Genomic DNA, 23,147 nt, shown 5'->3' on the forward strand with positions numbered 1-23,147 from the left:
ATCCTAAAACCAGGCAAGGACCCCATGAAAAAGGAAAATTATAGATCAATATTCTTGATGAACATGGATGCAAAAATGCTCACCAAAACACTAGCCAATAGGATCCAACAGTACATTAAAAGGATTATTCACCATGACCAAGTGGGATTTATTCCAGGGCTGTAAGGTTGGTTCAACATCCGCAAATCAATCAATGTGAAACAACACATTAATAAAGAAAGAATGAAATCATATGATACTCTCAATAGATGCAGAAAAAGCATTTGACAAAGTACAGCATCCTTTCTTGATCAAAACACTTCAAAGTGTGGGGATAGAGTATACATACCTCAATATAATCAAAGCCATCTATGAAAAACCCACAGTGAATATTATTCTCAAGGGATAACCTGAGAGCTTTTCCCAAAGTCAGGAACATAGCAGGGATGTTCACTATCACCACTACTATTCAATGTAGTATTAGAAGCCCTTGCCTCAGCAATCAGAAAATAAAAAGAAATAAAAGGCATCTGAATCAGCAAAGAAGAAGTGAAACTCTCACTCTTTGCAGATGATATGATACTTGATGTGGCAAACCCAAAAGACTCCACTCCAAAACTGCTAGAACTCATACAGGAATTCAGTAAAGTGTCAGGATATAAAATCAATGCCCAGAAATCAGTTGTGTTTCTATACAACAACAGCAAAACAGAAGAAAGAGAAATTAAGGAGTCAATCCCATTTAGAATTGCACCCAAAGCCATAAGATACCTGGGAATAAACCTAACCAAAGAAGCAAAGAATCTGTACTTGGAAAACTTTAAAGTATTCATGAAGGAAATTGAGGAAGACACAAAGAAATGGAAAAACGTTCCATGCTCATGGATTGGAAGAACAAATATTGTGAAAATGTCTATGCTACTTAGAACTATCTACACACTTAATTCAATCCCTATCAAAATCCCATCCATTTTTTTTGAAAGAAATGGAGCAAATAATCCTAAAATTTATGTGAAACCATAAAAGTCCCCGAATAGCCAGAGGAATGTTGTAAAAGAAAGCCAAAGTTGGTGGCATCACAATTCCAGATTTCAAGCTCTGTTACAAAGTTGTAATCATCAAGACAACATGGTACTAGCATAAAAACAGACACATAGGTCAATAGAACAGAATAGAGAGCCCAGAAATGGACCCTCAACTCTATCGTTAACTAATCTTTGACAAAGCAGGAAAGAATGTCCAATGGAAAAGACAATCTCTTCAACAAATAGTGTTGGGAAAATTGGACAACCACATGCAGAAGAATGAAACTGGACCATTTCCTTATATCACACACAAAAATAGACTCCAAATGGATGAAAGATCTCAGTATGAGACAGGAATCCTTCAAAATCCTTGAGGAGAATGCAGGCAGTAATATCTTCGAACTCAAGCACAGCATATTCTTCCTAGAAATATCACCAAAGGCAAGGGAAGCAAAGGCAAAAACGGACTATTGGGACTTCATCAGGATCAAAAGTTTTTGCACAGCAAAGGAAACAGTCAACAAAACCAAATGACAACCGACAGAACGGGAGAAGATATTCACAAATGACATATCAGATAAAGGGTTAGTATCCAAAATCTATAAAGAACTTATTAAACTCAGCACCCAAAGAATAAATAATCCAATCGAGAAAAGGGCAGAATACATGAACAGACATTTCCCCAAAGAAGACATCCAAATAGCCAATAGGCACATGAGAAAGTGCTAACATCACTCAGCATCAGGGAAATACAAATCAAATCTACAATGAGATACCACCTCACACCAGTCAGAATGGCTAAAATTAACAAGTCAACAAACAACAAATGTTGATGAGGGGAGAGAAAGGGGAACCCTCCTACACCATTGGTGGGAAAGCAGCTTGTGCAGTCACTCTGGAAAAACAGTATGCAGATTCTTCAAGAAGTTGAAAATAGGGGCACCTGGGTGGCTCAGTGGGCTAAAGCCTCTGCCTTCAGCTCAGGTCATGACCCCAGGCTTCTGGGATCGAGCCCCACATCAGGCTCTCTGCTCCCCCTCCCCACTCTCTCTGCCTGCCTTTCTGCCTACTTGTGGTCTGTCTGTCAAATAAATAAATAAAATCTTAAAAAAAAAGTTGAAAATAGAGCTACCCTATGACCCAGCAATTGCACTACTGGGAATTTACCCTGATCTTAGGGCCATGATTTCAAGTCCCACATTGAATTTAATGTTGGGCATGGAAGCTACGTAAAAAAAATGCTTTAAAAATAGTTAAATTATCATATTTACATCACCCCCTATAAGGCCATCCCTTATCTCTTCAAAATAGTGATTTGGAAACTTACGTTTACATGATATTCTCTAATCCCTACATTTGTTTTAGTCTAATGTATGTAGTTAACTAGATTCAGGGCTCATTGGGAACTCCTGTATAGTTTTTTCAATCATTTCTTAGTTGACTGAGTTTGTCCTATGCTCTTTCAAGATGGGTGTGTAAGAACAATAGTTTCTATATTTCTTTTTAAGTATAATTAAATGGTTTGTCTCTTTCTTTCACATTTGAATGACAGTTTAGGTGGGTATAAAATTTGGGAAATCTTTTCTTTTTTCTTTAAGTACTTTGCACATCTCTCTTAATATTCTAAAAAATGGGGCTATAGAGAATATTTTTCTCATTTGAGCAACTTAATATCTTTGTTTGTTACCAAATATGTCTTTATTTTATTTATTTATTTATTTTTTGTAGAAGATCTTATTTATTTGAAAGACAGAGGGAAAGAGAGAGAGAGTGGGCAGGGTCGGGCAGAGGAAGAGGGAGAATCCCAGGCAGATTGCACTGAGAGCAGAGCCTGATGTGGAGTTCAAGATCACAACCCTGAGATCTTGACCTGAGCCAAAATTAAAAGTCAGTCATTTGACCAACTGAGTCACCCAGGGGCCCCCAAATATGTCTTTATTTTTGATGTTCAGAAACTTTGCTACATATGTCAGAGTATTTCCTTTAAATCTGTGGATTCCTGCCTTTGTCTATTTCTGAAAGAATTTGTTTTATTAAATTATGCCTTTCAAAAGTGTTCTGTTCCATTATTATTTATTTTGAGGGTGTGGGGATACAATTACATATGTTTTTAGCCTCCTTTGTTTCTTTTGCTTCTCTATTATTTTTTCTCTAATTATTTAGTTGGTTTTTTTTTTCTGTTCATTCTAATCTTTCCCATTTTCTTTGTTTCCTGTGGTGTTTATTGTTCACAACTGTCAATTTTGTCCTCATTCTTATGATCATTTTTTGCTTCCAATATTTTCCTGAGCTTTGTCAACTCTTACTGCATTTTGTTTTGTGGTTTTGACATTTCATTTCTGACTTTTTGCATCTTGCAGTTTTGATATTTTTTAAAATGGGATTTCTTTCAGATTGCTGTTTTCAAATTTATTGCAAATGGTTAATCAAATTCTTATATGCTGTAATGGCAACATATGTACTTCAAAAGACTATTCTGTTCCCATTTTTACAAACAAAAGATTGTGGGTTTCCTTTAACGTATACACTGTGTCTTGAGTGTAAACTTTGTCAGCTTGTTCCAAAATCTATGATACAGTAGTGCTATTGTCACATCTTTCCACACTCTGAACCACATGTTTCCAATTATTTTTCAGGGTTCCAGGTATTTTCTAGTTAAAAAAAAAAGCTTTTTTGTTTTATTATTATTTTACTTTTCAAGAGAAAGAGGCAGTTCTTGAGCATGCCTTAAGCATCACTGGAATATGTAATTAATTCCTTGGTTGTATCAGATTTTTAAAACTCTGTGTTAAAAATAAGGATAGATTTCATAGAGAACAGAAGAATATATAATTAACTCCCATGGGATATAGATAATTAAACTGTTATTTTGACACAAGTCACTAGTCTCTTTCTCAGCAAAGAGGTACATTTCTGAATAAGTTCTCTTTTCAAAAAGACCTCATTAAGGAGCTGACTACTGGACACAAATATAAATCCCAAGTATTTGGATGTGACAGTCTAAGCACACCAATGAATATAACCTAAATTCCCAGAGATGTTGCCAAGGAAATTTCCCCATCATTATATCTATGAAAATAGCTAATAGCTCCCAGAAAAAAAAGGTAATTTTGAAAACAAATCTGTTTACTGAAGCCTTCCCATTGGTAAAAATGCATTCAGAGACTCTTAAATAAAACTACTACTCAGTTTAACCTTTGTTTTGATGTTTGATGAGGGCGATGAGAAGGCAGTAGATGTGGGATAAGGATATTTAACTGAAGTTTCACTGATCATAAGAAGGACAAACTCTCCATCACGATATGTATCACACTCCCATTTTAACAATAATAAAAATGACTTGCTATATTTTGTTAAAGGTTAAACATTACCTTTAACTGATATGGAAATAATTCTTGGTTTTATTAGCTAATATTTTAGACTTAAACTTTAATATATTCAATAAATAATTTTATAATTAATTCAAATCATTCTCAATCAGTAGGGTATACTGTTGCCGGAAAAAGCAAATTGGTTAATAAATAACATGGATGAAATCCCAATGAACATACTATGGTACCATCAGTTGATTTGCTAGTGGACATGATGATATCTGAAAAATAAATTACTAGAAAACGGGTAAATATTCTATTGGAATGCATCTAGAAAAAGCAAACAGATAGACTACTTTGAGCAAGTTCCCTTTCACAAAGACCTCATTAAAGAGTTGGTTACTGGACAAAAAGATAAGCCCCCAATATTTGGTTGTAATGTTCTATGTTCAGTCTAAGGGCTTCTTTATTGAACTTCAGCCCTATATGTAAGGGTTTCAATATGGTGTTTGCAGAAGTCAACAGAAATTTGCTTTTATTTTATAATAAACGATTCCATCACTTGTTTTGATTTGTTTAACCTGAATACATTTAAGCAACATCAAACGGGAAGTTCATAGATTAGGATTATTTAGTTAAAATAGCTATAGGGGCACTTGAGTGGCCAGTTGGTTAAGTGTCTGACTTGGCCTCAAGTCGTGATCCTGGGGTCTTGGGATCCAGTCCCACATCAGGCTCCAGATTCAATGGAGAGTCTGCTTGTCCCTCTCTCTCTGCCTCTCCCCCAGCTTGTGCTTTATCTTTTTCTTAAATCAATAAATAAAATCTTTTTAAAAAATAAAATAAAAGTAAAATAGCTAAGGAATAAACTTAGGTCTCAACCATCTCAATATGGTCAGCAAGTCTGTACTCTTAGGGAAAAAAAAAGAATATGCGTGTTTCTCTATATGTCTTTATCTGTATATGTGTATGTTTGGAGTCTTGGTGAAATGATCAGACTTCATACTATACATAATGTATGCAAACTCCTAGCATTCATTCCTTACTCCTTATTTGAATTTGTATTATACACTTTCTCTTGAAGAAGTTTTGACTTGTGATGTAAGAGTTCCACCCCACTGCTATATCTTGTTCTCCACACTTGTTTTGGGAACTGTCATCTTCCCACTCTGTTTTTAGATAGCAAATCCCAGGATTTAAGGTAGATGTTGATGAGTAAATTTATTCATTCATTCATTTGTTCAACAAATACTTATTTGGAGCCAGTCCCTGTGATGAGACTTCAGGGAACAAGAGTGGAAAAGACCCCATTTTAATTAATCTGCTGGAAAACATTTAATGCAAGGAGTTCATTTTTTTTTCTTTTAAAACAACAAAGGCAATGAGGCAAATTTTATGATATATTCAAGAATCACTCCCATTTTCCTGATTTTGACTAAGTTCTGAAGATTTTCTAGTAGCAAAGTTGCTCAGAACTGAACACCCTTTAAGATAAAACTTTAATGATAAATTCTACCCCTTTCTTCTCAGGAAATACCCAGGTATTTCCAACATAGCATAGTGTGGAAAACTAATAAAAACATTTTCTTTAAGATTCAGTACAATGCAGGGGCGCCTGGGTGGCTCAGTGGGTTAAGCCGCTGCCTTCGGCTCAGGTCATGATCCCAGGTCCTGGGTTCGAGCCCCACATCGGGCTTTCTGCTCAGCAGGGAGCCTGCTTCCTCCTCTCTCTCTGCCTGCCTCTCTGCCTACTTGTGATTTCTCTCTGTCAAATAAATAAATAAAATCTTTAAAAAAAAAAAAAAAAGATTCAGTACAATGCAAAAATGCCCACTCTGGCCAATTCTATTCAATACAGTACTGGAATACTAGCAAGAACTATCAGACAAGAAAGAGACATAAAAGGCATAGAAATCAGAAAGGGATAAGTAAAATGATCTTTGTTCATAGATGACATAATCTATATATAGAAAACTCCTAAGACTCAGCAAAAAGACCGTTAGAATCAATGAACTCAGTAAAGTTGCATGATATAAAATCAACATACAAAAATCAGTTGCATATCTACACATGAACAGTGAACTATCAGAGAAAAATTAAGAAAACAATCTCATTTACAATAGTATCAAAAAGAATAAAAAACTTAGGAATAAATTTAAGCAAAGAGGTGAAAAATCTGTACTCTGAAAACTATCAAATATTGATGAAAGAAATTGAAGATGAAAATAAATAGAAAAGCATTCCACACTTATAGGTTGAAAGAATTAATATTGTTAAAATGTCTGTACTAACCAAGGGAATATACAGATTCAATGAAATCCTTATTAAAATTTCAATGGGGTATTTCACAGAAATAAAAAAAAAATCATATAGAAGCACAAAGACCCTGAAGAGCCAAAGCAATGAGAAAGAAGAGAATGTTCTTGAGAAAGAAAAACAAAATTGGAGGCATCTTATTTATTTATTTCAAATGATATTTCAAACCTGTAGTAATCAAAACAGTATGGTACTGGCATAAAAAATAGACATGTGGAACAATGGAAGAGAATTGAAAGTCCAGAAAGAAACCCATGCACATAGAGGTAACTGATCCTTGGCAAGGGAGCCAAAATTGCATAATAGGGAAGGGACAGTCTCTTCAACAAATGGTGTTGGGAAAACTGAATATTCATATGCAAAATACATCAAACACAAAAATCAACTCAAAATGGATCAAAGACTTAAATGTAAGGCCTGAAACTGTCTAAGTCCTGAAAGAAAACATAAGGACATAGCTCCTTGACATAGACCTTAACAATAACTTTTTTGATATAATACCAAAAGCATAGGCAACAAAAGCAAGAATCATCAAGTGGGGCAAAATCAATTAGAAAGCATCTGCACAGCAAAGAGAACCTGAAAAGACAGGCAAATCATATATCTGGTAAAGGGTTAATATACAAAATGTATAAGGAACTCATTCAACTCAATAGTAAAAGAGCAAGCAACACAGTTGAAAAATGGGCAAAAGACCTGATCAGACATTTTTCCAAAAAGGGCATACAAATGGCCAACAGGTACATGAAAAGATGCTCAACATCTCTAATCATCAGGGAAATGCAAATCAAACCACAATATTAGCCTAAGCCTGTTAGAATGGCTATTATCAAAAAGATAAGAGATAAGTGTTGGCAAGGATGAAGAGAAAAGGGAACTCTGGTACCATGTTGATGGGAGTGTAAATTGGTAGTCATTATGGAAAAAAGTATGAAATCCCTCAAAAAATTAAAAATATCTCATTTTTTTTGGGCAGCAGCAATTAGTAAACTTAAATGGGTGTTTATAACTAAATCCAGGAGCTGTGGATCTATTGGCATAATGCACTTTATTCTCAGGCTGCACTGCTGGGTACTTCCAGCTCTCCACACTCTGCAGACCCCTGCCGCACCAGGCCATAACACGCACTGAATGAGCTGATCCAGGCTGTGTCACATATCCGATTTGTGTGTACCTTGGTGGTTCCAGACATCCAGTTCCTAAGGATGTAACCTACAGGAAGCCTGTCCATCATGGTGTTAACCAGCTAGTTTGCTCAAAGCCTTCAGTCTGTTGTCCAGGAGAGAACAGGACACCACTACAGGGGCTCTTAGAGTCTTGAGTTCTTATTCAATTAGTGAAGATTCCATGCACAAATTCTTTGAGGGTATCCTCATTGATTCATTGCATAAAACTATCAGAAGAAATCTTGGTCCAGAATGGATCACCAAAGCAGTCCACAAGCACAGGCAGATGTGAGAGCTGACATCCGCAGGCTGCAAGGACTGTGGTGTTAAGATGGGCTACAGTTCTCTCATACTCTTGGTGGGTCTTGTCCTTCAGGTTGGAGAAGATCCAATACTGTCTGATTCTACTTTTACTAACATAGGCCATGTTTGTAAAATTCTTAGCTAATAAACAATTTATGATGGTCTAAAAACAAACAAAAACAAATAAAAAATGGGACTACTATATAATCCAACAATCCCTGTTCTGGATATATGTCCAAAGGAAATGAAATTAGTACCTTGAAAAGATATCCGCACTTCCATGTTCATTACAGCATAATTCACAGTAGCCGAGATCTCGAAACCATCTAAATATCCATTGAGATGAATGGATAAAAAAAATTGTGGTATATATGCACTATGGAATATTATTCAGCCTTAAAAAAGAAGACTTTGCCATTCTTGCAACATCATGGATGAAACTAAGAGATATACCAGCTATAATTGAACTTATTTGCTTTTTATTAATTAACTTTCTTTAACTTATATAGTAGCACATGGTAAAAATCTCAAACACTGTACACATATGACAAAATATGTATCTCCCTTCACTTCAGACTTTCAGCAACCCAGGCCCCCACCTCAAATGTAAACAATGTTTTCAATTTTTTGTGTATTGGTTTATGAAAATATTCTGGGCATACAAAAATCTAGATCCACACTTTTATATATATTTGGGAGGATACTATGCATGCTAATATGCTCCTTGCTTTTTCACGTGAAAGTATTTCTTGGAGATCATCCTATATAACAAAGAGACATAGGCTGCTCAAAATGTTTCATAGATCAGTTATCATTTTTCAAATGCAATGTCAAATAATATTAGCTTCCAACTTTCTACCTGAAAGGTAGGTCTGCAGTCAGCTGAACTCCCTCCACCCAAGCCATAGAAATAGCTCTGTTCACTCAGGTGGAGACAGGTCAGGGGCTTCACTTCACCCTACAATTGAGCAACTGAGAAACCGTCAAGTGACACAATTAGCATAGTTTTTTGTTACTCTCTGCAGGGAGCAACCAGGGGTGGGATCCAATCAAAACCTTCTTTTCCTTGTTAGAAGAGAAAGGAACAAATTTCTAATACATGTATTGAGACTAAACTATCAATATGAAAGCAGGATTTTTAAATAAAAAGAGATTTGCAAATGCTATGGATTTTCCAGTAGTACAGAAATAAAGAGTAATTTTTGAAAGTGACATAGAGACCTGGCACAGCTTGTTTAAAGCCAAAATAGTCACAGTCTATTAGTCCCCTGCTCCCAAGAGAAGAGATAATCACTGTCGGATGGTGCCCAGGGCTTCAGACACCTTTTGAGAAATTCCCTAAGGAGTTTTATAACAAAGTTGAAGTGCTAGATCAAAAAGCACCTGAAATTTAGTTTTGAAAAATACTTTGAAAGACTTTCAAAGAAAGTCTCTTTGAAAGAGATAAATGTCTCTCCTAAAAAGTACTGATTTACACTCCAAGCCAAAATATATGTAAGTTTCTATTTTTCCATATTTTGACTCAGGCGGTATATTTTTAAAATATGGTGATATATATAGATATCTATATATAGATATGTCTATCTATATATATAGTACATATTTAATGTACACAGTGTGATGAGTTTGGACATATATATATGCCTGTGATACCTTATCTCCTAAAGTTTCCTCATGTCTTTGCTTTTTTCTTGCTTTTTTTTTCTCCTGTGGTAAGCACACTTAATATGAGATAGACTCATTTAACAAATTTTGAATTGCAAATATGGTATTGTTAACTATAGGCGCTAAGTAGTACAGCAGATTTCTAGAACTTAATCACCTTCACCCATCCCCACTCCGTTCATGCTCATGCATGCTCTCTCTAGAGCAAAAGAAAGTAAAATCTTTTTTCAAATTAAAAAAAAAAAAGATTCTCCCTAATTGTTTCTAGAAGAACCTAGCCCTGGTGACCCATTCTGAGCTGCTGAATTCCAGAACTGTAAGACAATAAATTCACATTGTTTTAAATCACTAAATTTGTGGTAATTTGTTATAGAAGAAATGAGAAACTGATATTTTACTCTAGATGTTTAATGAATGTTATCTGTTGGCATTAATTCCCTCATAGCTCTTCTATTTCAGGATTTTCCTTATCTCTTCTTGCATGTTTGTTTTTCCAAATAACCTTTATTTATTTTTTTTAAATTTCTTTTCAGTGTTCTAGAATTCATTATTTATGCACCATGCCCAGTGCTCCATACAATACATGCCCTCCCATAATACCCACCACCAGGTCCAAATAACATTTAAATATAGTTTGTTGAGTTCCAAAATTACCCCATTACTTTTTTTATTATTATCACATTAAGTTTGTTGATATCAAATATCTGAATCCTAACTCACTTTTGGATGAATTTGCCAGTAAGAGGCAAATCAATCAGCACCTGGAAGTTATAAGGGCAGTCCTCAGTTACCAATATAAAATGAAAATTGATCCCCTAACAAGGCAGAAACAAGGTTCTGAAACAGAAAAAGAAACTTTCTGGATGATAGAATTCTGCTTCAAGACTGTAAAATAGGAAAGTTCTGCCCAAAATTGGAGCTTTCTGGACTGCCCTATTTTTTTAGACACGCCATCCTTTATAATTGCATGTGCTGATTCCTTAAAACAAATCTGTCTTTTAAATCTATCTTCATAAAGGAAATCATCTTAAAATAAATCTATGATATATATATGATATATATATTTCTCCAGAGAAGTAGAACTAATTGGAGTATATATCTAATCTATTGGTTCTACTTCTATGGAGAATGCTAACTGATACAAGTATTAATGCAAACTGAAATGGAAAACAAAATGTATGCATTCAGTGAATTAGAACTGAATACATGCATTGATGTCTGTGAAGAAGCCAAGACATATTAAATAGAGTTCAAGTGATCAGTTATCAGATTATTTTTTGTCTTTGTAATCTTCAGGTTTTTTTTAATCAAATCACAGATTACATGGCAAAACTGTTGCAAAATCATTTCTGATTTCATCAAGTAGTTTTTCATTTTCTTAGATTGTGTTTCTTTAGACATTGGAGAACTTGCAATTGTTATCTAGTTTTCTTTTTCTAAATTCTGGAATAAAATGTACCATATAATATATGTAATTCTGGTTCAAAATATTGCAAACTGAGCTCAGCTTTGAGCTGAGGTCCTAAGTCTTGGTGGCACTCTGCTTGTGATCACTAAAGACTTGTGGAAACATCCTGGATTACACTTCAGTGATTCCATCTTCTTGCATGCTGGCAAAGTAGCAGAGAAATGAATAGATAAAACGTTGGTTGCCACCACCTTGAGATGCGACTTTAAAAAAAAAAACCTGCACAATGTCTGATTTAGAAGAGTAAACACCACTATTAACAGCAGCTTTTAATGAGCTATCTGACCCACTTGTCATTTGAAGTAAATAAAAGAACAACTTTTCACATATCCAGAGGTTCTGACTATATTTAAATGGCCTGTGTAGGTTGAAAGAATTAAGGTGATCATTCCATGGACATCAGTTATGCTTTTTATGCTATATAGGCAGCCTATGGTTCTATTTCTCTGGAGAAATATGTATTAAAAAATACATGTATATGAAATTTTCTTTTTAAATAGGCTCTACACCCAGTTCCATGGGCATAGCAACATGGGGCTTGAACTAATGACCTTGAGATCAAGACCTGAGCTGAGATCAAGAGAGGGGCAGTCACCCATCTAAGCCACTAGGTGCCCCCATAGGAGAGATTTTTTAAGGAATCAGCTCATGGGGATGCCTGGCAAGTCAAAATTGATAGGCAGGCCAGCAAGCTAGAAACTTGGGCAGAATTTTTCTATTTTACATTCGCGAAGCAGAAGCTCTTCTTACAGACAGTTCAGTTTGTTCTCTTAAGGTCTCTGACTGATTGGATGGGGGCCCACCCACATCACTGAGGGCAATCTCCTTCCTTTAAAGTCACCCAATTGTAGATGTTAATCACATAGACAAAAAATACCTTCACAGCAACTACCATAACACACATAAATGACTTTGATCACTACTTTTTTTTTGGAATAAATAGATGAAGTTCAGTAACATGCAGTTATGAAAGTTGTTGAAAGTTCAATCCAAACAAGATTAACTTTTGAGTCTGATTCTCCCTGAAGATCATCTATGTGAGTGAAATATATTCAATAATGATGCAATTAATCATGCGTCTCTTATGTAAGATGACTAAGTTTGTGGAAGTCAGCTGTATGTCATAAATCTATACCTAATCACAAAGTGAGCTTGAGTTTAGCTCATTGAGCCAAGTGAAGTGGAGATTTGGCAACATCTAAGTAATCTAACTGAAGATAGCTGCCATACTTTATAATTTACTCATCTGAGAGTAAACTTATGTAAATGTGTGGAACCTAATCTCAATGAATAAGCAAATGCCAATCAACACCAACAAGCTTGAGCATGTAGATAAGTTTGAAGGCAAAAATTATGTGACCCACAGAAGCTGAAAGAATACCATGCTTCTGATTACTGTAAGAATCAATGAAGTTAAAATTTTGTAGATTGGAAGGATAACAGATAGTATCTTGTTAGGTTCTTTCATGTTACAGCCCAGGATACTGAAGCTTTTAAAATCACACCCATACCTTCTGACTCCGAGTCCAGTGCTCTTTCTGTTATGCCTCAGTGTGCTTCACGCGTTGTTGACAGTCTGATCAGACATCTTTTGTGTGTGCTAAGAGTTCTGTGATGAGAACAGTAGAATTAACCATTAAGAACTTCACAAGACAGGTCAAATTTTTCACCATACAACTGAAATCAATACTAACATAGACAAAAGCCATTTCCATTTTCTCCACAGGGATTCTCTATAACCTAACATACCTGGGGCTCAAAATTTTGGCATAAACTGCTAACAACATGGATACAGCATTACATTAATGACAAATGAGAGTATTTATCTTACCACAAGAGCCTTCAAAAAATTGGGATATTTCCCCCCCCTCTCTCCTCGTCATCATGCTTTTGGTTTATGAAGGCTACTACTTTATTTGGAGTCATTGTCAATGAAATATATTTCTTTTCTCAGGATCTCTGTCTGCTCATAATAACAAAGAAATTAAAATAAAAGATTTATTCAGTATCTAAAGTCTATTTAAATACTTTGTGCACTTTTCAGTGTTATATTCCTTTTCAAATTTCAAAAATGCTTACAGGTCAATAATTTAACAAAATATATATTGTCCATATTTGTACCCTTAAGTTTATAGTGTTCACATTACAAACAACTTTTTTTTTCTTTCTTCAAAGAAAATTTAGATAGTACTGAAAAATAGAAAAGAAAATACATTGTCCTATTTCTGAAAGTAAAACACTAGTAAATATGACTGTTATATTGGACTATGAAAAGAGCCAGGTTCTCAGGGCCAGAAAAATGTTTGTTCATGGCAGGAGTGGGGTGCACAGAGGCAAAGAGTCTCACCCGGATACTGAGGATAGGCTCAGATGTATGTAAGGCAGTTTGTGAAGGGATTTTGCACCACACTAAGGGCTTGAGTATTATGTTTTGAACTGTGTGGAATCTTCAGAGTATTCTAGATATTCTAAAATATAAAATGGAAGTGATGCCAAGTTTGTTTCTGAAAGCATATAACCTTTTCCTTGCTTAAGGTTCATAATACATATAATGTAATTGATTGCCTTATTGATTCACTTTAATATTTATTTTCATAAAAAGGAAAAAATCACTTTCAAATAAAAAAGTACAAAGGAATAGTTAGAAAGAAACTAACTTTCTAGCTTTAGAGATAAATTAGGTAATAACTCCTAATAATATTTATTACAAGTAAACAGAGTTATACATACTCTTAAATTGCAGAATGATTATTTGCTCTTATCAAAAAATCATTTTCTTTGTTAAATAATTCAGTGGAGTTGTAAAGACAACATTCTCTGGAGTCTAACTGCTTTGGCTGAATATTGATTAAATTGAATAATTTAATTTATCCGACCAACACCATGCTTGATGTAAGCAAGAGAGGTTCTGATTCCAGCCCCTACATCAGATACAACCCTCTCCCACTTCAGAGTGCTTTCATTTGGGAGTTCTAAGTTCTCCTCTGATATCTGGGATTGTTCTGCTCTGATAATACCACCTGTGCAGTATGGGCCTTGGTATCCATCTCTCTCCTTCAGCAGACTTTCTAACCCCACTGAGTGGGAGGTGACCAGATGCCCAAAGACCTTCAGGCCTACACCTATGAGAAATCTGAAGCCGTATTGCTAAGCCTTAGTTCATGGGGGATGTCCTGGCTAGTGCGTTGCTTCTTTTGCATATTCATGCAAGATTGGGCCACCAGATAGTACTAACATGCTGATTTTGGATGACTTTCAAATCAGACACAGGATGAGTCCAGATTTCTATACTACTTACTAATAATGGTATGATTCCTACCCTGGGCTTGAGCCATGTGTGGGGTCCCACACATCACTTGATCCATCTGTATTTCATCATAGGGCCAATCTGGTTGACAACACCTTAGGGGAACAGGAATTATTTTACTTTTTACTATCATCTATTTATTTATTTATCCATCTATCATCTATCTATTTATCTACCATCTATCATCTCCTATTAGTTTTATTTTTCTGGAGAACCCTAACTAACATGTGTTACATAACATAGAGGTTTTAGGAGTTATCTCTGAATTTGATAGAATTTAGTAATTTCCCAAAATGACCAAAGTTCATTACATGTGAAGATACCAATTCTCTTACATAAGAATGAACTACGCACAGGGCGTAAGAAACCAGAAACTTGAAGTGAATGTGAAAAGAAGTATCTGTGCTTTCCGGCAGACTGGAGTCCTCTCGACCATAAACATCCTAGAATTCCAGAATAAATGGAGCAGTTCTAGATACTGAAACTTTAAGAGAATTATTAGGCTCTTGTCTTTTCAAACAGTATAACTTGTGTTTAACATGCTTTGTGTTGCCTTAGACTACAGCTGCTTTTAAATGGGTATGTTGAAAATACAATCATGTGTGCAAGTTTACTTTTAGGCAGGACACTGTAGTCACAAAACATGTTGTCATTTAATTCTATGCTGAAAATTTCTACAGTCTCATTCTCTAAGATAATGTTAGGAATCTCTAATCTATAACACACCAACCAAGAGATCCAGTTTTTCAAAAAGTGGTCTTCCTAGTTTGCAAATATTATTAGAGCCACTGTACCAAGAGGTTGCATAGTCAGTTAAGGATTACAGCTTTCCTTGCTCAGGTTTTTGAGATATAATTGACATATAAATGTTTTGTAAGTTCAGGATGTACGACATGATGCTCAGATAGAGGTATATATTGCAAAATGATTGCTCCAATAAAGTTAGTTAACATCCATTTCCTCACATAATTATAATGTGTGTATGTGGTAACAATATTTAAGACCTACTCTCTTAACAATGTTCAGACTGACTGTAGTCACCATGCCGTGCAGTACATCCCCAGAATTTATTCGCCTTTAAATTGGAAGTTTGGACCCTTTGACCAGCATCTCCCCATTTTCCTCACTCTGGCAGCCACCCTTCTATTCTGTTTCTTTGACAAATTTGGACATGGATAAACACAAACAAAGAGACAGAGAGAGAGAGAGAGAGAGAGAAAAGATAATGCCTAATGAATTTTGGAACAATCAGAACATGCACATTTTAATCAAGTATTCTGAAAAATCTTGGAATAAAGTCATAAAAGAAAGTTGAGAGTAACAAAAATATGTGCTTTCATTTTGCTAAAGGTTAACAGAATGCAGTTTGAGACAATGCAAGAATATCACCTAAATTTCAACTGAAGTGATGAAGGAAACTAATTTGGGGTGAATAATGAGCCTCGTGAGTTGGATGCAATGGATTGAGGAGCCAAAGTCTGCAAGAAAGAGAACTGCAGGGGTGTCAGCTGAGAAGCCACCACCTAAAATTGTTCCAACTTAAAATGTAGGAGGTTTTTAGGAGGATTAAGTAGCCATATCTTAAGAGCAAGATTTCAACTGTTAGTTTGTTTTTCACAACTGTTTTCATTACCTCTCATGTTAGAAAAGAATTTTCCCTAGTTGGCAACCACTGGTCTAGAGCATGAAAATTGAAAATAACTTTATTACATTCCAGTAAAAGTTAATCCTTTACTTACTCATAAGTTTGGAAAGATCACTTCATCTTTCTGTGCTCCACTTCTGCAAATATAGAATGATGTTTATAATAGTACAGACCTTAGAAAATGGACTTCTGAAAAATTAAATAAGATAAACCATATACAATTAGAAACTCAGTCCATGTGCATAAAAATCTAAATATATATTTTAGTTGGCTAATGATTTTCTAAATAAGAACTAAATGGCAACTCTTAATTTCTGTTACAACCATGAATTTCTTAATTGATTTCTCAAAAGCATCATGAAGCCTAAGGTTTTAGTACTGTAAATTGTAGGTCTTTGGTTTCTTATAAACAGGGAAATTCCATCTAATTATGGAGCTGGTATGAGAAGTTAGTGATATTTTGGACCTATGGAAATTACTTGGCACAGAGAAGATGCTTAATTCATAGATGCTATTGTGGTTATGCTTCAATTCTGCATCTACTGAGCTCGTTGTGATACCAGATAATTTTTAGGGAAAGGAGCTGAGTCCAGAATTGCCCTTGAGAGACAACAAGTTGTGATTTTGAAGGGGGATCTTCTCCCACTAAGGGCTCAGAGTACATGAGATGCCACCATTCTATTCTATGTTGTTCTTGGAGACATAAAATATGACCCTCTCATGCTGGCTTTAAAGATTTTATTTTTTTATTTGAGATAGAATGTGAGAAAGAGAGAGAGCATGAGAGAGGGGAGAGTCCAAGGGAGAATGGGGAGCCCAGTTTGGGACTTGATCCTGGGACTCCGGGATCATTACCTGAGCTGAAGGCAGCTGCTTAACTGTCAGAGCCACTCAGATGCCCTCAGGTTGGGTTTAAATGGTCACAGTAAAATCATTTAGACTATTTCAATATGTTTTACTATTTTCCTGTTTTCCACTTGGGAATATCTGTAAAGCTGCTGTTTTCTGGTGAGTCAAATTATCCCTCCAATCTTATTCCCTTCCTTATTGCAAGTCTATATCATATATTTACTAATACTTGATGCCAATAATATTATAAAATAAAAAAAAAAAACAACTGAAAAACAAAAACAAAAATAAAGAATTTACCCTTACATAAGGAGGTAACTTTCTAGACTTTCCTAAAAATATTTCGTTAAAAGAAAAGGTTCCAAAGTAATCAATGCCATTAACTCAAAGTTTTTCTAAATGAACAAAATCAGAGTCAAATTATTTATGACAAATGTATGTAGTCCAGGGTCTGCAGTGCTGAGATTTAGGAGTGTCATGACCTTCAGGATCATTCCCAGGGGTGTGTCCTTGCCTCAAGCCTTACTGTCCATGTTCTTATCTTGCTTCCAAGCCTCCTTCTATCCTGGTGTTGGATCCCTTAAACCACAGAGTGCTCTTCCAATAAATTCTGAAGCTAACCAGGATCCATTGCTGGGTCTTGCAACCAAGAATAATGATTGATATAACTTCTTAATCTTTGTTTAATTTATCAAATTTTTCCTTGATCACTTAATTTCTAGATGCATTTTTTTAGGATTTTATTTATTTGACAGACAGAGATCACAAACAGGCAGAGAGGCAGGCAGAGAGAGAGGAGGAAGCAGGCTCCTTGTTGAGCAGAGAGCCCGATGCGGGGCTTGATCCCAGGACCCTGAGATCATGACCTGAGCAGAAGGCAGCGGCTTAACCCACTGAGCCACCCAGGTGCCCCTAGATGAATTTTTTTAAAGTTAACATTGGTTATACAAGCAATTACATAAGTTTTGTGGGTTTTATAGATATATAACCATTAGTACTTTTTCTAGGATAAAATATCTCACATTCCAAACTCATTTTGCAAACAACTTTTGCAAAGATTAGTTGTTTTTTCAGTTGGGAATTCTTAAATCATTAGCAGGCAGAATTTTCCTTTTAATACCAAGAAAATTCATCGTACAAAAATATTTTTTTTTCACAGCCAAGCTTTCTAACTATCAAACTTCCTAGCTAAGCTTTCTTCTTCAAAAGCCTGTTTTTATCCCAGTTAAGGAACTATATATAGGAGCTCAAATTTCCATCATATTGATGAAATGTCAGCTTTTTCAGAGAATGGGTTTTCAGTAATCCAACTAGTAATGGCTTGAGATTAAAAAAAAATAAAACTATGAGATTTCAAAATAAAAGACAAGAAAAAAATATTTAAATCCTTTTGCCATATTATTTTGACAGAGCATACTTACTTAACGGAAGGTTTTCACCAGAAATAATAGTTTCCATCAAGGCCATTTCTTATGTTCAAACTGTGATTAGTTTGGATTTGCTATGGTTCATATCTCATTCTATAATTTACAATGAAAATTATGACTGGAATTTTAAAACTTTCAAAATTGTCCTTTGAATTTTGTCTTTGCCTCTTCCTCAGAGAAGAAATTGTCCTTAAAAAGGATGGTTTAACTAGAAGCCTAACATGAATGCAAAGTTGTAAAATACTATCTCAAGGTTATATAGCCAGTGAGTGGCAAAATCAGGATCTGAATATAGACCTTCTGCTCCAAGGTAATGTACTGTTATTAGCAAGACACAGTCTTCCTTCAGTCATCACCTTTCAGAATATTTTCCTGGGAACGAATTCCTGAAATATATCATAGAAAACTATCCCAATTTCTTTCTTCATGTTCATCTGAATGTGTGGGGTGATTTTGAGTTCATCTATGCCCATACATAAGAGAGCTTGTGTTAGAAAATTCTAAGGCTATTAATGTTAAAATCAACTAAAAACTCAAAATTCAATTTAATACTTTTTTATTTAAATCCAATTAGCCAACATATAGTACATCATTAGTTTAAGATGTAGAGTTCAGCTAATCATCAGATCCACAAAACACCCAGTGCCCATTGCATCACATGCCCTCTTTAATGCCCATCACCCAGTTACCCCATCTTTCCACCCACCTCCCCTCTAACAACCCTCAGTTTGTTTTCTATAGTTAAGAGTTTCTCATGGTTTATCTTCCCCTCTGACTTCTTTCCATTCAATTTTCCCTCTCTTTCCCTATGATCATCTGTACTGTTTCCTATATTCCACATATGAAACCATATGATAATTGTCTTTCTCTGGTTAACTTATTTCACTCAGCATAATACCCTCCAGTTCCACCCATGTCAATGTAAATGGTCAGTTTTCATCTTCTTTGATGGCTTAGTAATATTCCATTGAATGTATGTATGTATGTGTGTGTATGTATTTGTGTGTGTATGTGTGTGTGTATGTGTATATATCTCACATCTTCTCTTTTCATTCTTCTGTCAATGTACATCTGGGCTCCTTCCACAGTTTGGCTATTGTGGACATTGCTGCTATAAACAGTGGAGTGCAGGCATCCCTTCAGATCACTACATTTGTATCTTTGGGGTAAATACCTTGTAGTACAATTGCTGGATCATAGAGTAGCTCTATTTTTCACTTCTTGAAGAACCTCCACACTGTTTTCCAGAAAGGCTGTACCAGCTTGCATTCCCACCAACAGTATAAGAGGGTTGCCTTTTCTCTGCATCCTCATCAACATTTGTTGTTTGCTGACTTGTTAATTTTAACCAATATGACTGGTGTGAGGTGGTATCTCAATGTGGTTTTGATTTTTATTTCCCTGATGCCAAGTAATGTTGAACATTTTCATGTGTCTATTGACCATTTGTATGTCTTCTTTGGAGAAATGTCTGTTCATGTCTTCTGCCCATCTTGACTGGATTATTTGAAAGAATTAATAAGATCAATAACCCCTAGTCAGACTTACCAAAAAGAAAAGAGAAATTATCCAAATAAAAAATCTTGAATGAAACAAGAGAGATTACAACCAACATCAAAGAGATACAAACAATTAAAAGAGAATATTATGAAAAACTATACACCAACAAACTGGGCAATCTGGAAGAAATGGAGCAATTTCTAGAACCATATGAATTACCAAAACTGAAACAGGAAGAAATAGAAAACCTGAACAAACACATAACTATCAACAAGGAAATAGAAACAGTAATAAAAAAACTCCCAACATATAAGTCTAGGGCCAGATGGCTTCCCAGGGGAACTCTACCAAACATTTAAAGAAGACTTAATAGCTACACTTCTGAAGCTGTTTCAAAAAATAGAAATGGAAGGGAAACTTCTAAACTCATTCTATGAGGCCAGCATTACCCTGATCTTAAAACCAGAAAAGACCCCACCAAAAAGGAGAACTACAGATCAATATCCCTGATGAACATGAATGCTAAAATTCTCACCGAAATACTACTCAATAGAATCCAACAGTACATTAAAAAGATGATTCATCACGACCAAGTAAGATTTATTCCTGGGCTGCAAGAGTGATTCAATCCACAAATCAATCATTGTGATATACCACATTAATAAAAGAAAGGTCAAGAACCATATGATCCTCTCAATAGATGCAGGAAAAGCACTTGACAAAATACAGCAATCTTTCTTGATTAAAACTCCCTACAGTGTAGGGATAGAGGGAAAATACCTCAATATCATAAAAGCCATATGTGAAAGACCCACAGTGAATACCACTATCAATGGGGAAAACTGAGAGCATCCCCTCTAAGGTCAGAAACATAACAGGGATGTCCACTCTCACCACTGTTGTTCAACTTAGTACTAGAAGTCTTAGCCTTAGCAATCAGACAACAAAAAGAAATAAAAGGCATTCAAATTTACAAGTCAAATTCTTACTCTTTTGTTTAAATTTTTTTATTAACATATAATGTATTATTTGTCCCAAGGGTACAGGTCTATGAATCATCATGCATACATATTTCACAGCACTCACCATAGCACATACATCCCTAAAGTCTATAGCCCAGCCACCCTATTCCTCCCCTCCACCCACTAACAAACCTCCGTTTGTTTCTTGAGATTAAGAGTCTCTTATGGATTGTCTCCCAATCCCATCTTGTTTCATTTCCCCCCCCAACCCCCACAACCCCCTGCCCTGCTTCTCAAGTTCTTCGTATCAGAGAGATCATATTATAATTGTCTTCCTCTGATTGACTTATTTCGCTCAGCATAATACCCTCTAGTTCCATCCACATCATAGCAAATGGCAAGATTTTGGTTTTTTTTGATGGCTGTATAGTATTGCATTGTGTGTGTGTGTGTGTGTGTGTGTATATATATATATATATATATATATATATATATACTATCTCTTCTTTATGCATCCATTCATATGTTGATGGACATCTAGGCTCTTTCCATGGTTTGGCTATTGTGGACATTGCTGCTATAAACATTCAGGTGCATGTGTCTCTTTGGATCCCTACATTTAAATCTTTAAAACCTGAGCTGAGATTGACTGAGCCACCCCTGTGCCCCTATTTTTAATAATTGAGGTACAAAAGATATTATTTGAAGCTCATAAACTAGATAATAGAAGTAAAGAAATATTTAGCAGTATAAAATAACTCTGTACAGTACACAAAAATTAAATGAAATGAGTAATGGAAAAAATAAATTACATGTATTAAATACTTGGAAGAAATGGAAAAGGTTGCCATAAATCTATGACACCCATAGATTTTTGACAGCCCCTTCCCTTCACCAGACACATAGAAATACACACAGACACACACATACACATGTAAAATATCATCACCAGATCTTAGAATGAAATGCTACCAAAATCTTTATGGAATTGATGGTTCTGGTGCTATTCAAATAATTCCAGAACATTAAAAAATATACTTCCTAAAAAAAGTACTTTCTAAGTTTTTCATAAAATGAGGGTAATAATGAGCTAAAAATCCACAAGAAATAATAAATTTAAAAAGTAATGTACAAAGAATAAGTAGCCTTTATTTCAAGGATATCAAGGTATTTTCATTTGAAAAAATATATCCATTTAAAAATCTATTATAATATTTACTGTATTATTATTAAACAACAGAAAAATGTAGATTTTCATATTGAAAGTTTTAAAATTTGCCATCTATTTTAATTAAAAACTTTTAAGTGACATATAAAGATTTGGAAACATTTTAAACCTAGTAATACATACCATTAAGTATTGTAGATAATGAAGAAACATCAGAAACAGTCTCATTAAAGTCAGAATCAAGATAAGGATTCTGTATTCAATTTTATTTAACTTATATATTGTTTTCAAATTAATAATGTACCAGAAAAAAATCCCAGGAATAAAAACTGAAAGTCTTTTGCAATTAACAACAAAATAACAATCATATAATATACTAGAAGCAAATACTTTATTGACAATACCTACAAAGGTAATTCAATACTTTGGAATAAACTTACTTGGGGATAAATACTTAGGCAAAACCAAAATATGTACAGATATCATGTGTGCCAAATCTATAGGAAGAAAATTCTTCATGTGCCCAAGAAGCAAAAGTGAAGACTCAATGAAAGAGGCAGGCCATGTTCTTGGAAATAGCCAACTCATAAAACTCTTCCTCATAAAACTTTTTCCTCACTAATCTCTGAATTTAGTGTGCACTCTGATTCCCATTTCCTGCACTTCTAGCTTCCAGCCTGTAGTCTCCCCTATGTGGTAGCACTGATATTTGCAGGTTAACTGTGAATGGGGTCTCCTCTCTGCTGAGACACTAGCAAGGAGCCCAGGGGTGAGAATAAGCTGTTGGAAAACCTCAGAAAGAGTTTGGTGTTTAAGGTTTAGATGATCTCAAGGGGGAGAAGTTCCATGTTGATTAGTGTGATTGTGCTAAGTTGACATGACCTTCAAAGGACCAGGAAGGAGAATGATGGGGATGCTGGTCCTTTTCTGCACTGCAGACTGGCTGGCAGGAATTTCCTCCCACCTCCCACACACACACATAGCTCCTGTGCTTAAATTTCAGAACAAATGACAAAAAATTAGACAACAAACCATTGATAAATGGGGGCCTGGTTT

At 35.1% G+C, this 23,147-nt stretch overlaps 1 long non-coding RNA gene across 3 annotated transcripts in view; it reads right to left on the minus strand.

Moving 5' to 3' along the window:
* LOC125098036 (uncharacterized) overlaps nt 1-23,147 on the minus strand; it is a 45,142-nt gene that overhangs the window by 6,554 nt on the left and 15,441 nt on the right. Inside the window, exons 3-7 of one of the 3 annotated variants that reach the window (XR_007126685.1) lie at nt 16,280-16,374; nt 14,553-14,635; nt 12,745-12,842; nt 8,358-8,426; nt 7,673-8,263 (exon numbers count right to left, since the gene is read on the minus strand). This is a non-coding gene — a long non-coding RNA (uncharacterized LOC125098036). Of the gene's footprint in view, nt 1-7,672; nt 8,264-8,357; nt 8,427-12,744; nt 12,843-14,552; nt 14,636-16,279; nt 16,375-23,147 lie in introns of those variants that run through there. The other 2 variants (XR_007126686.1, XR_007126687.1) reach the window with 2 other exon arrangements.

This window comes from Lutra lutra, chromosome 4 (assembly GCF_902655055.1).
Source record: "Lutra lutra chromosome 4, mLutLut1.2, whole genome shotgun sequence".
Classification (NCBI taxonomy): Eukaryota; Metazoa; Chordata; class Mammalia; order Carnivora; family Mustelidae; genus Lutra; species Lutra lutra.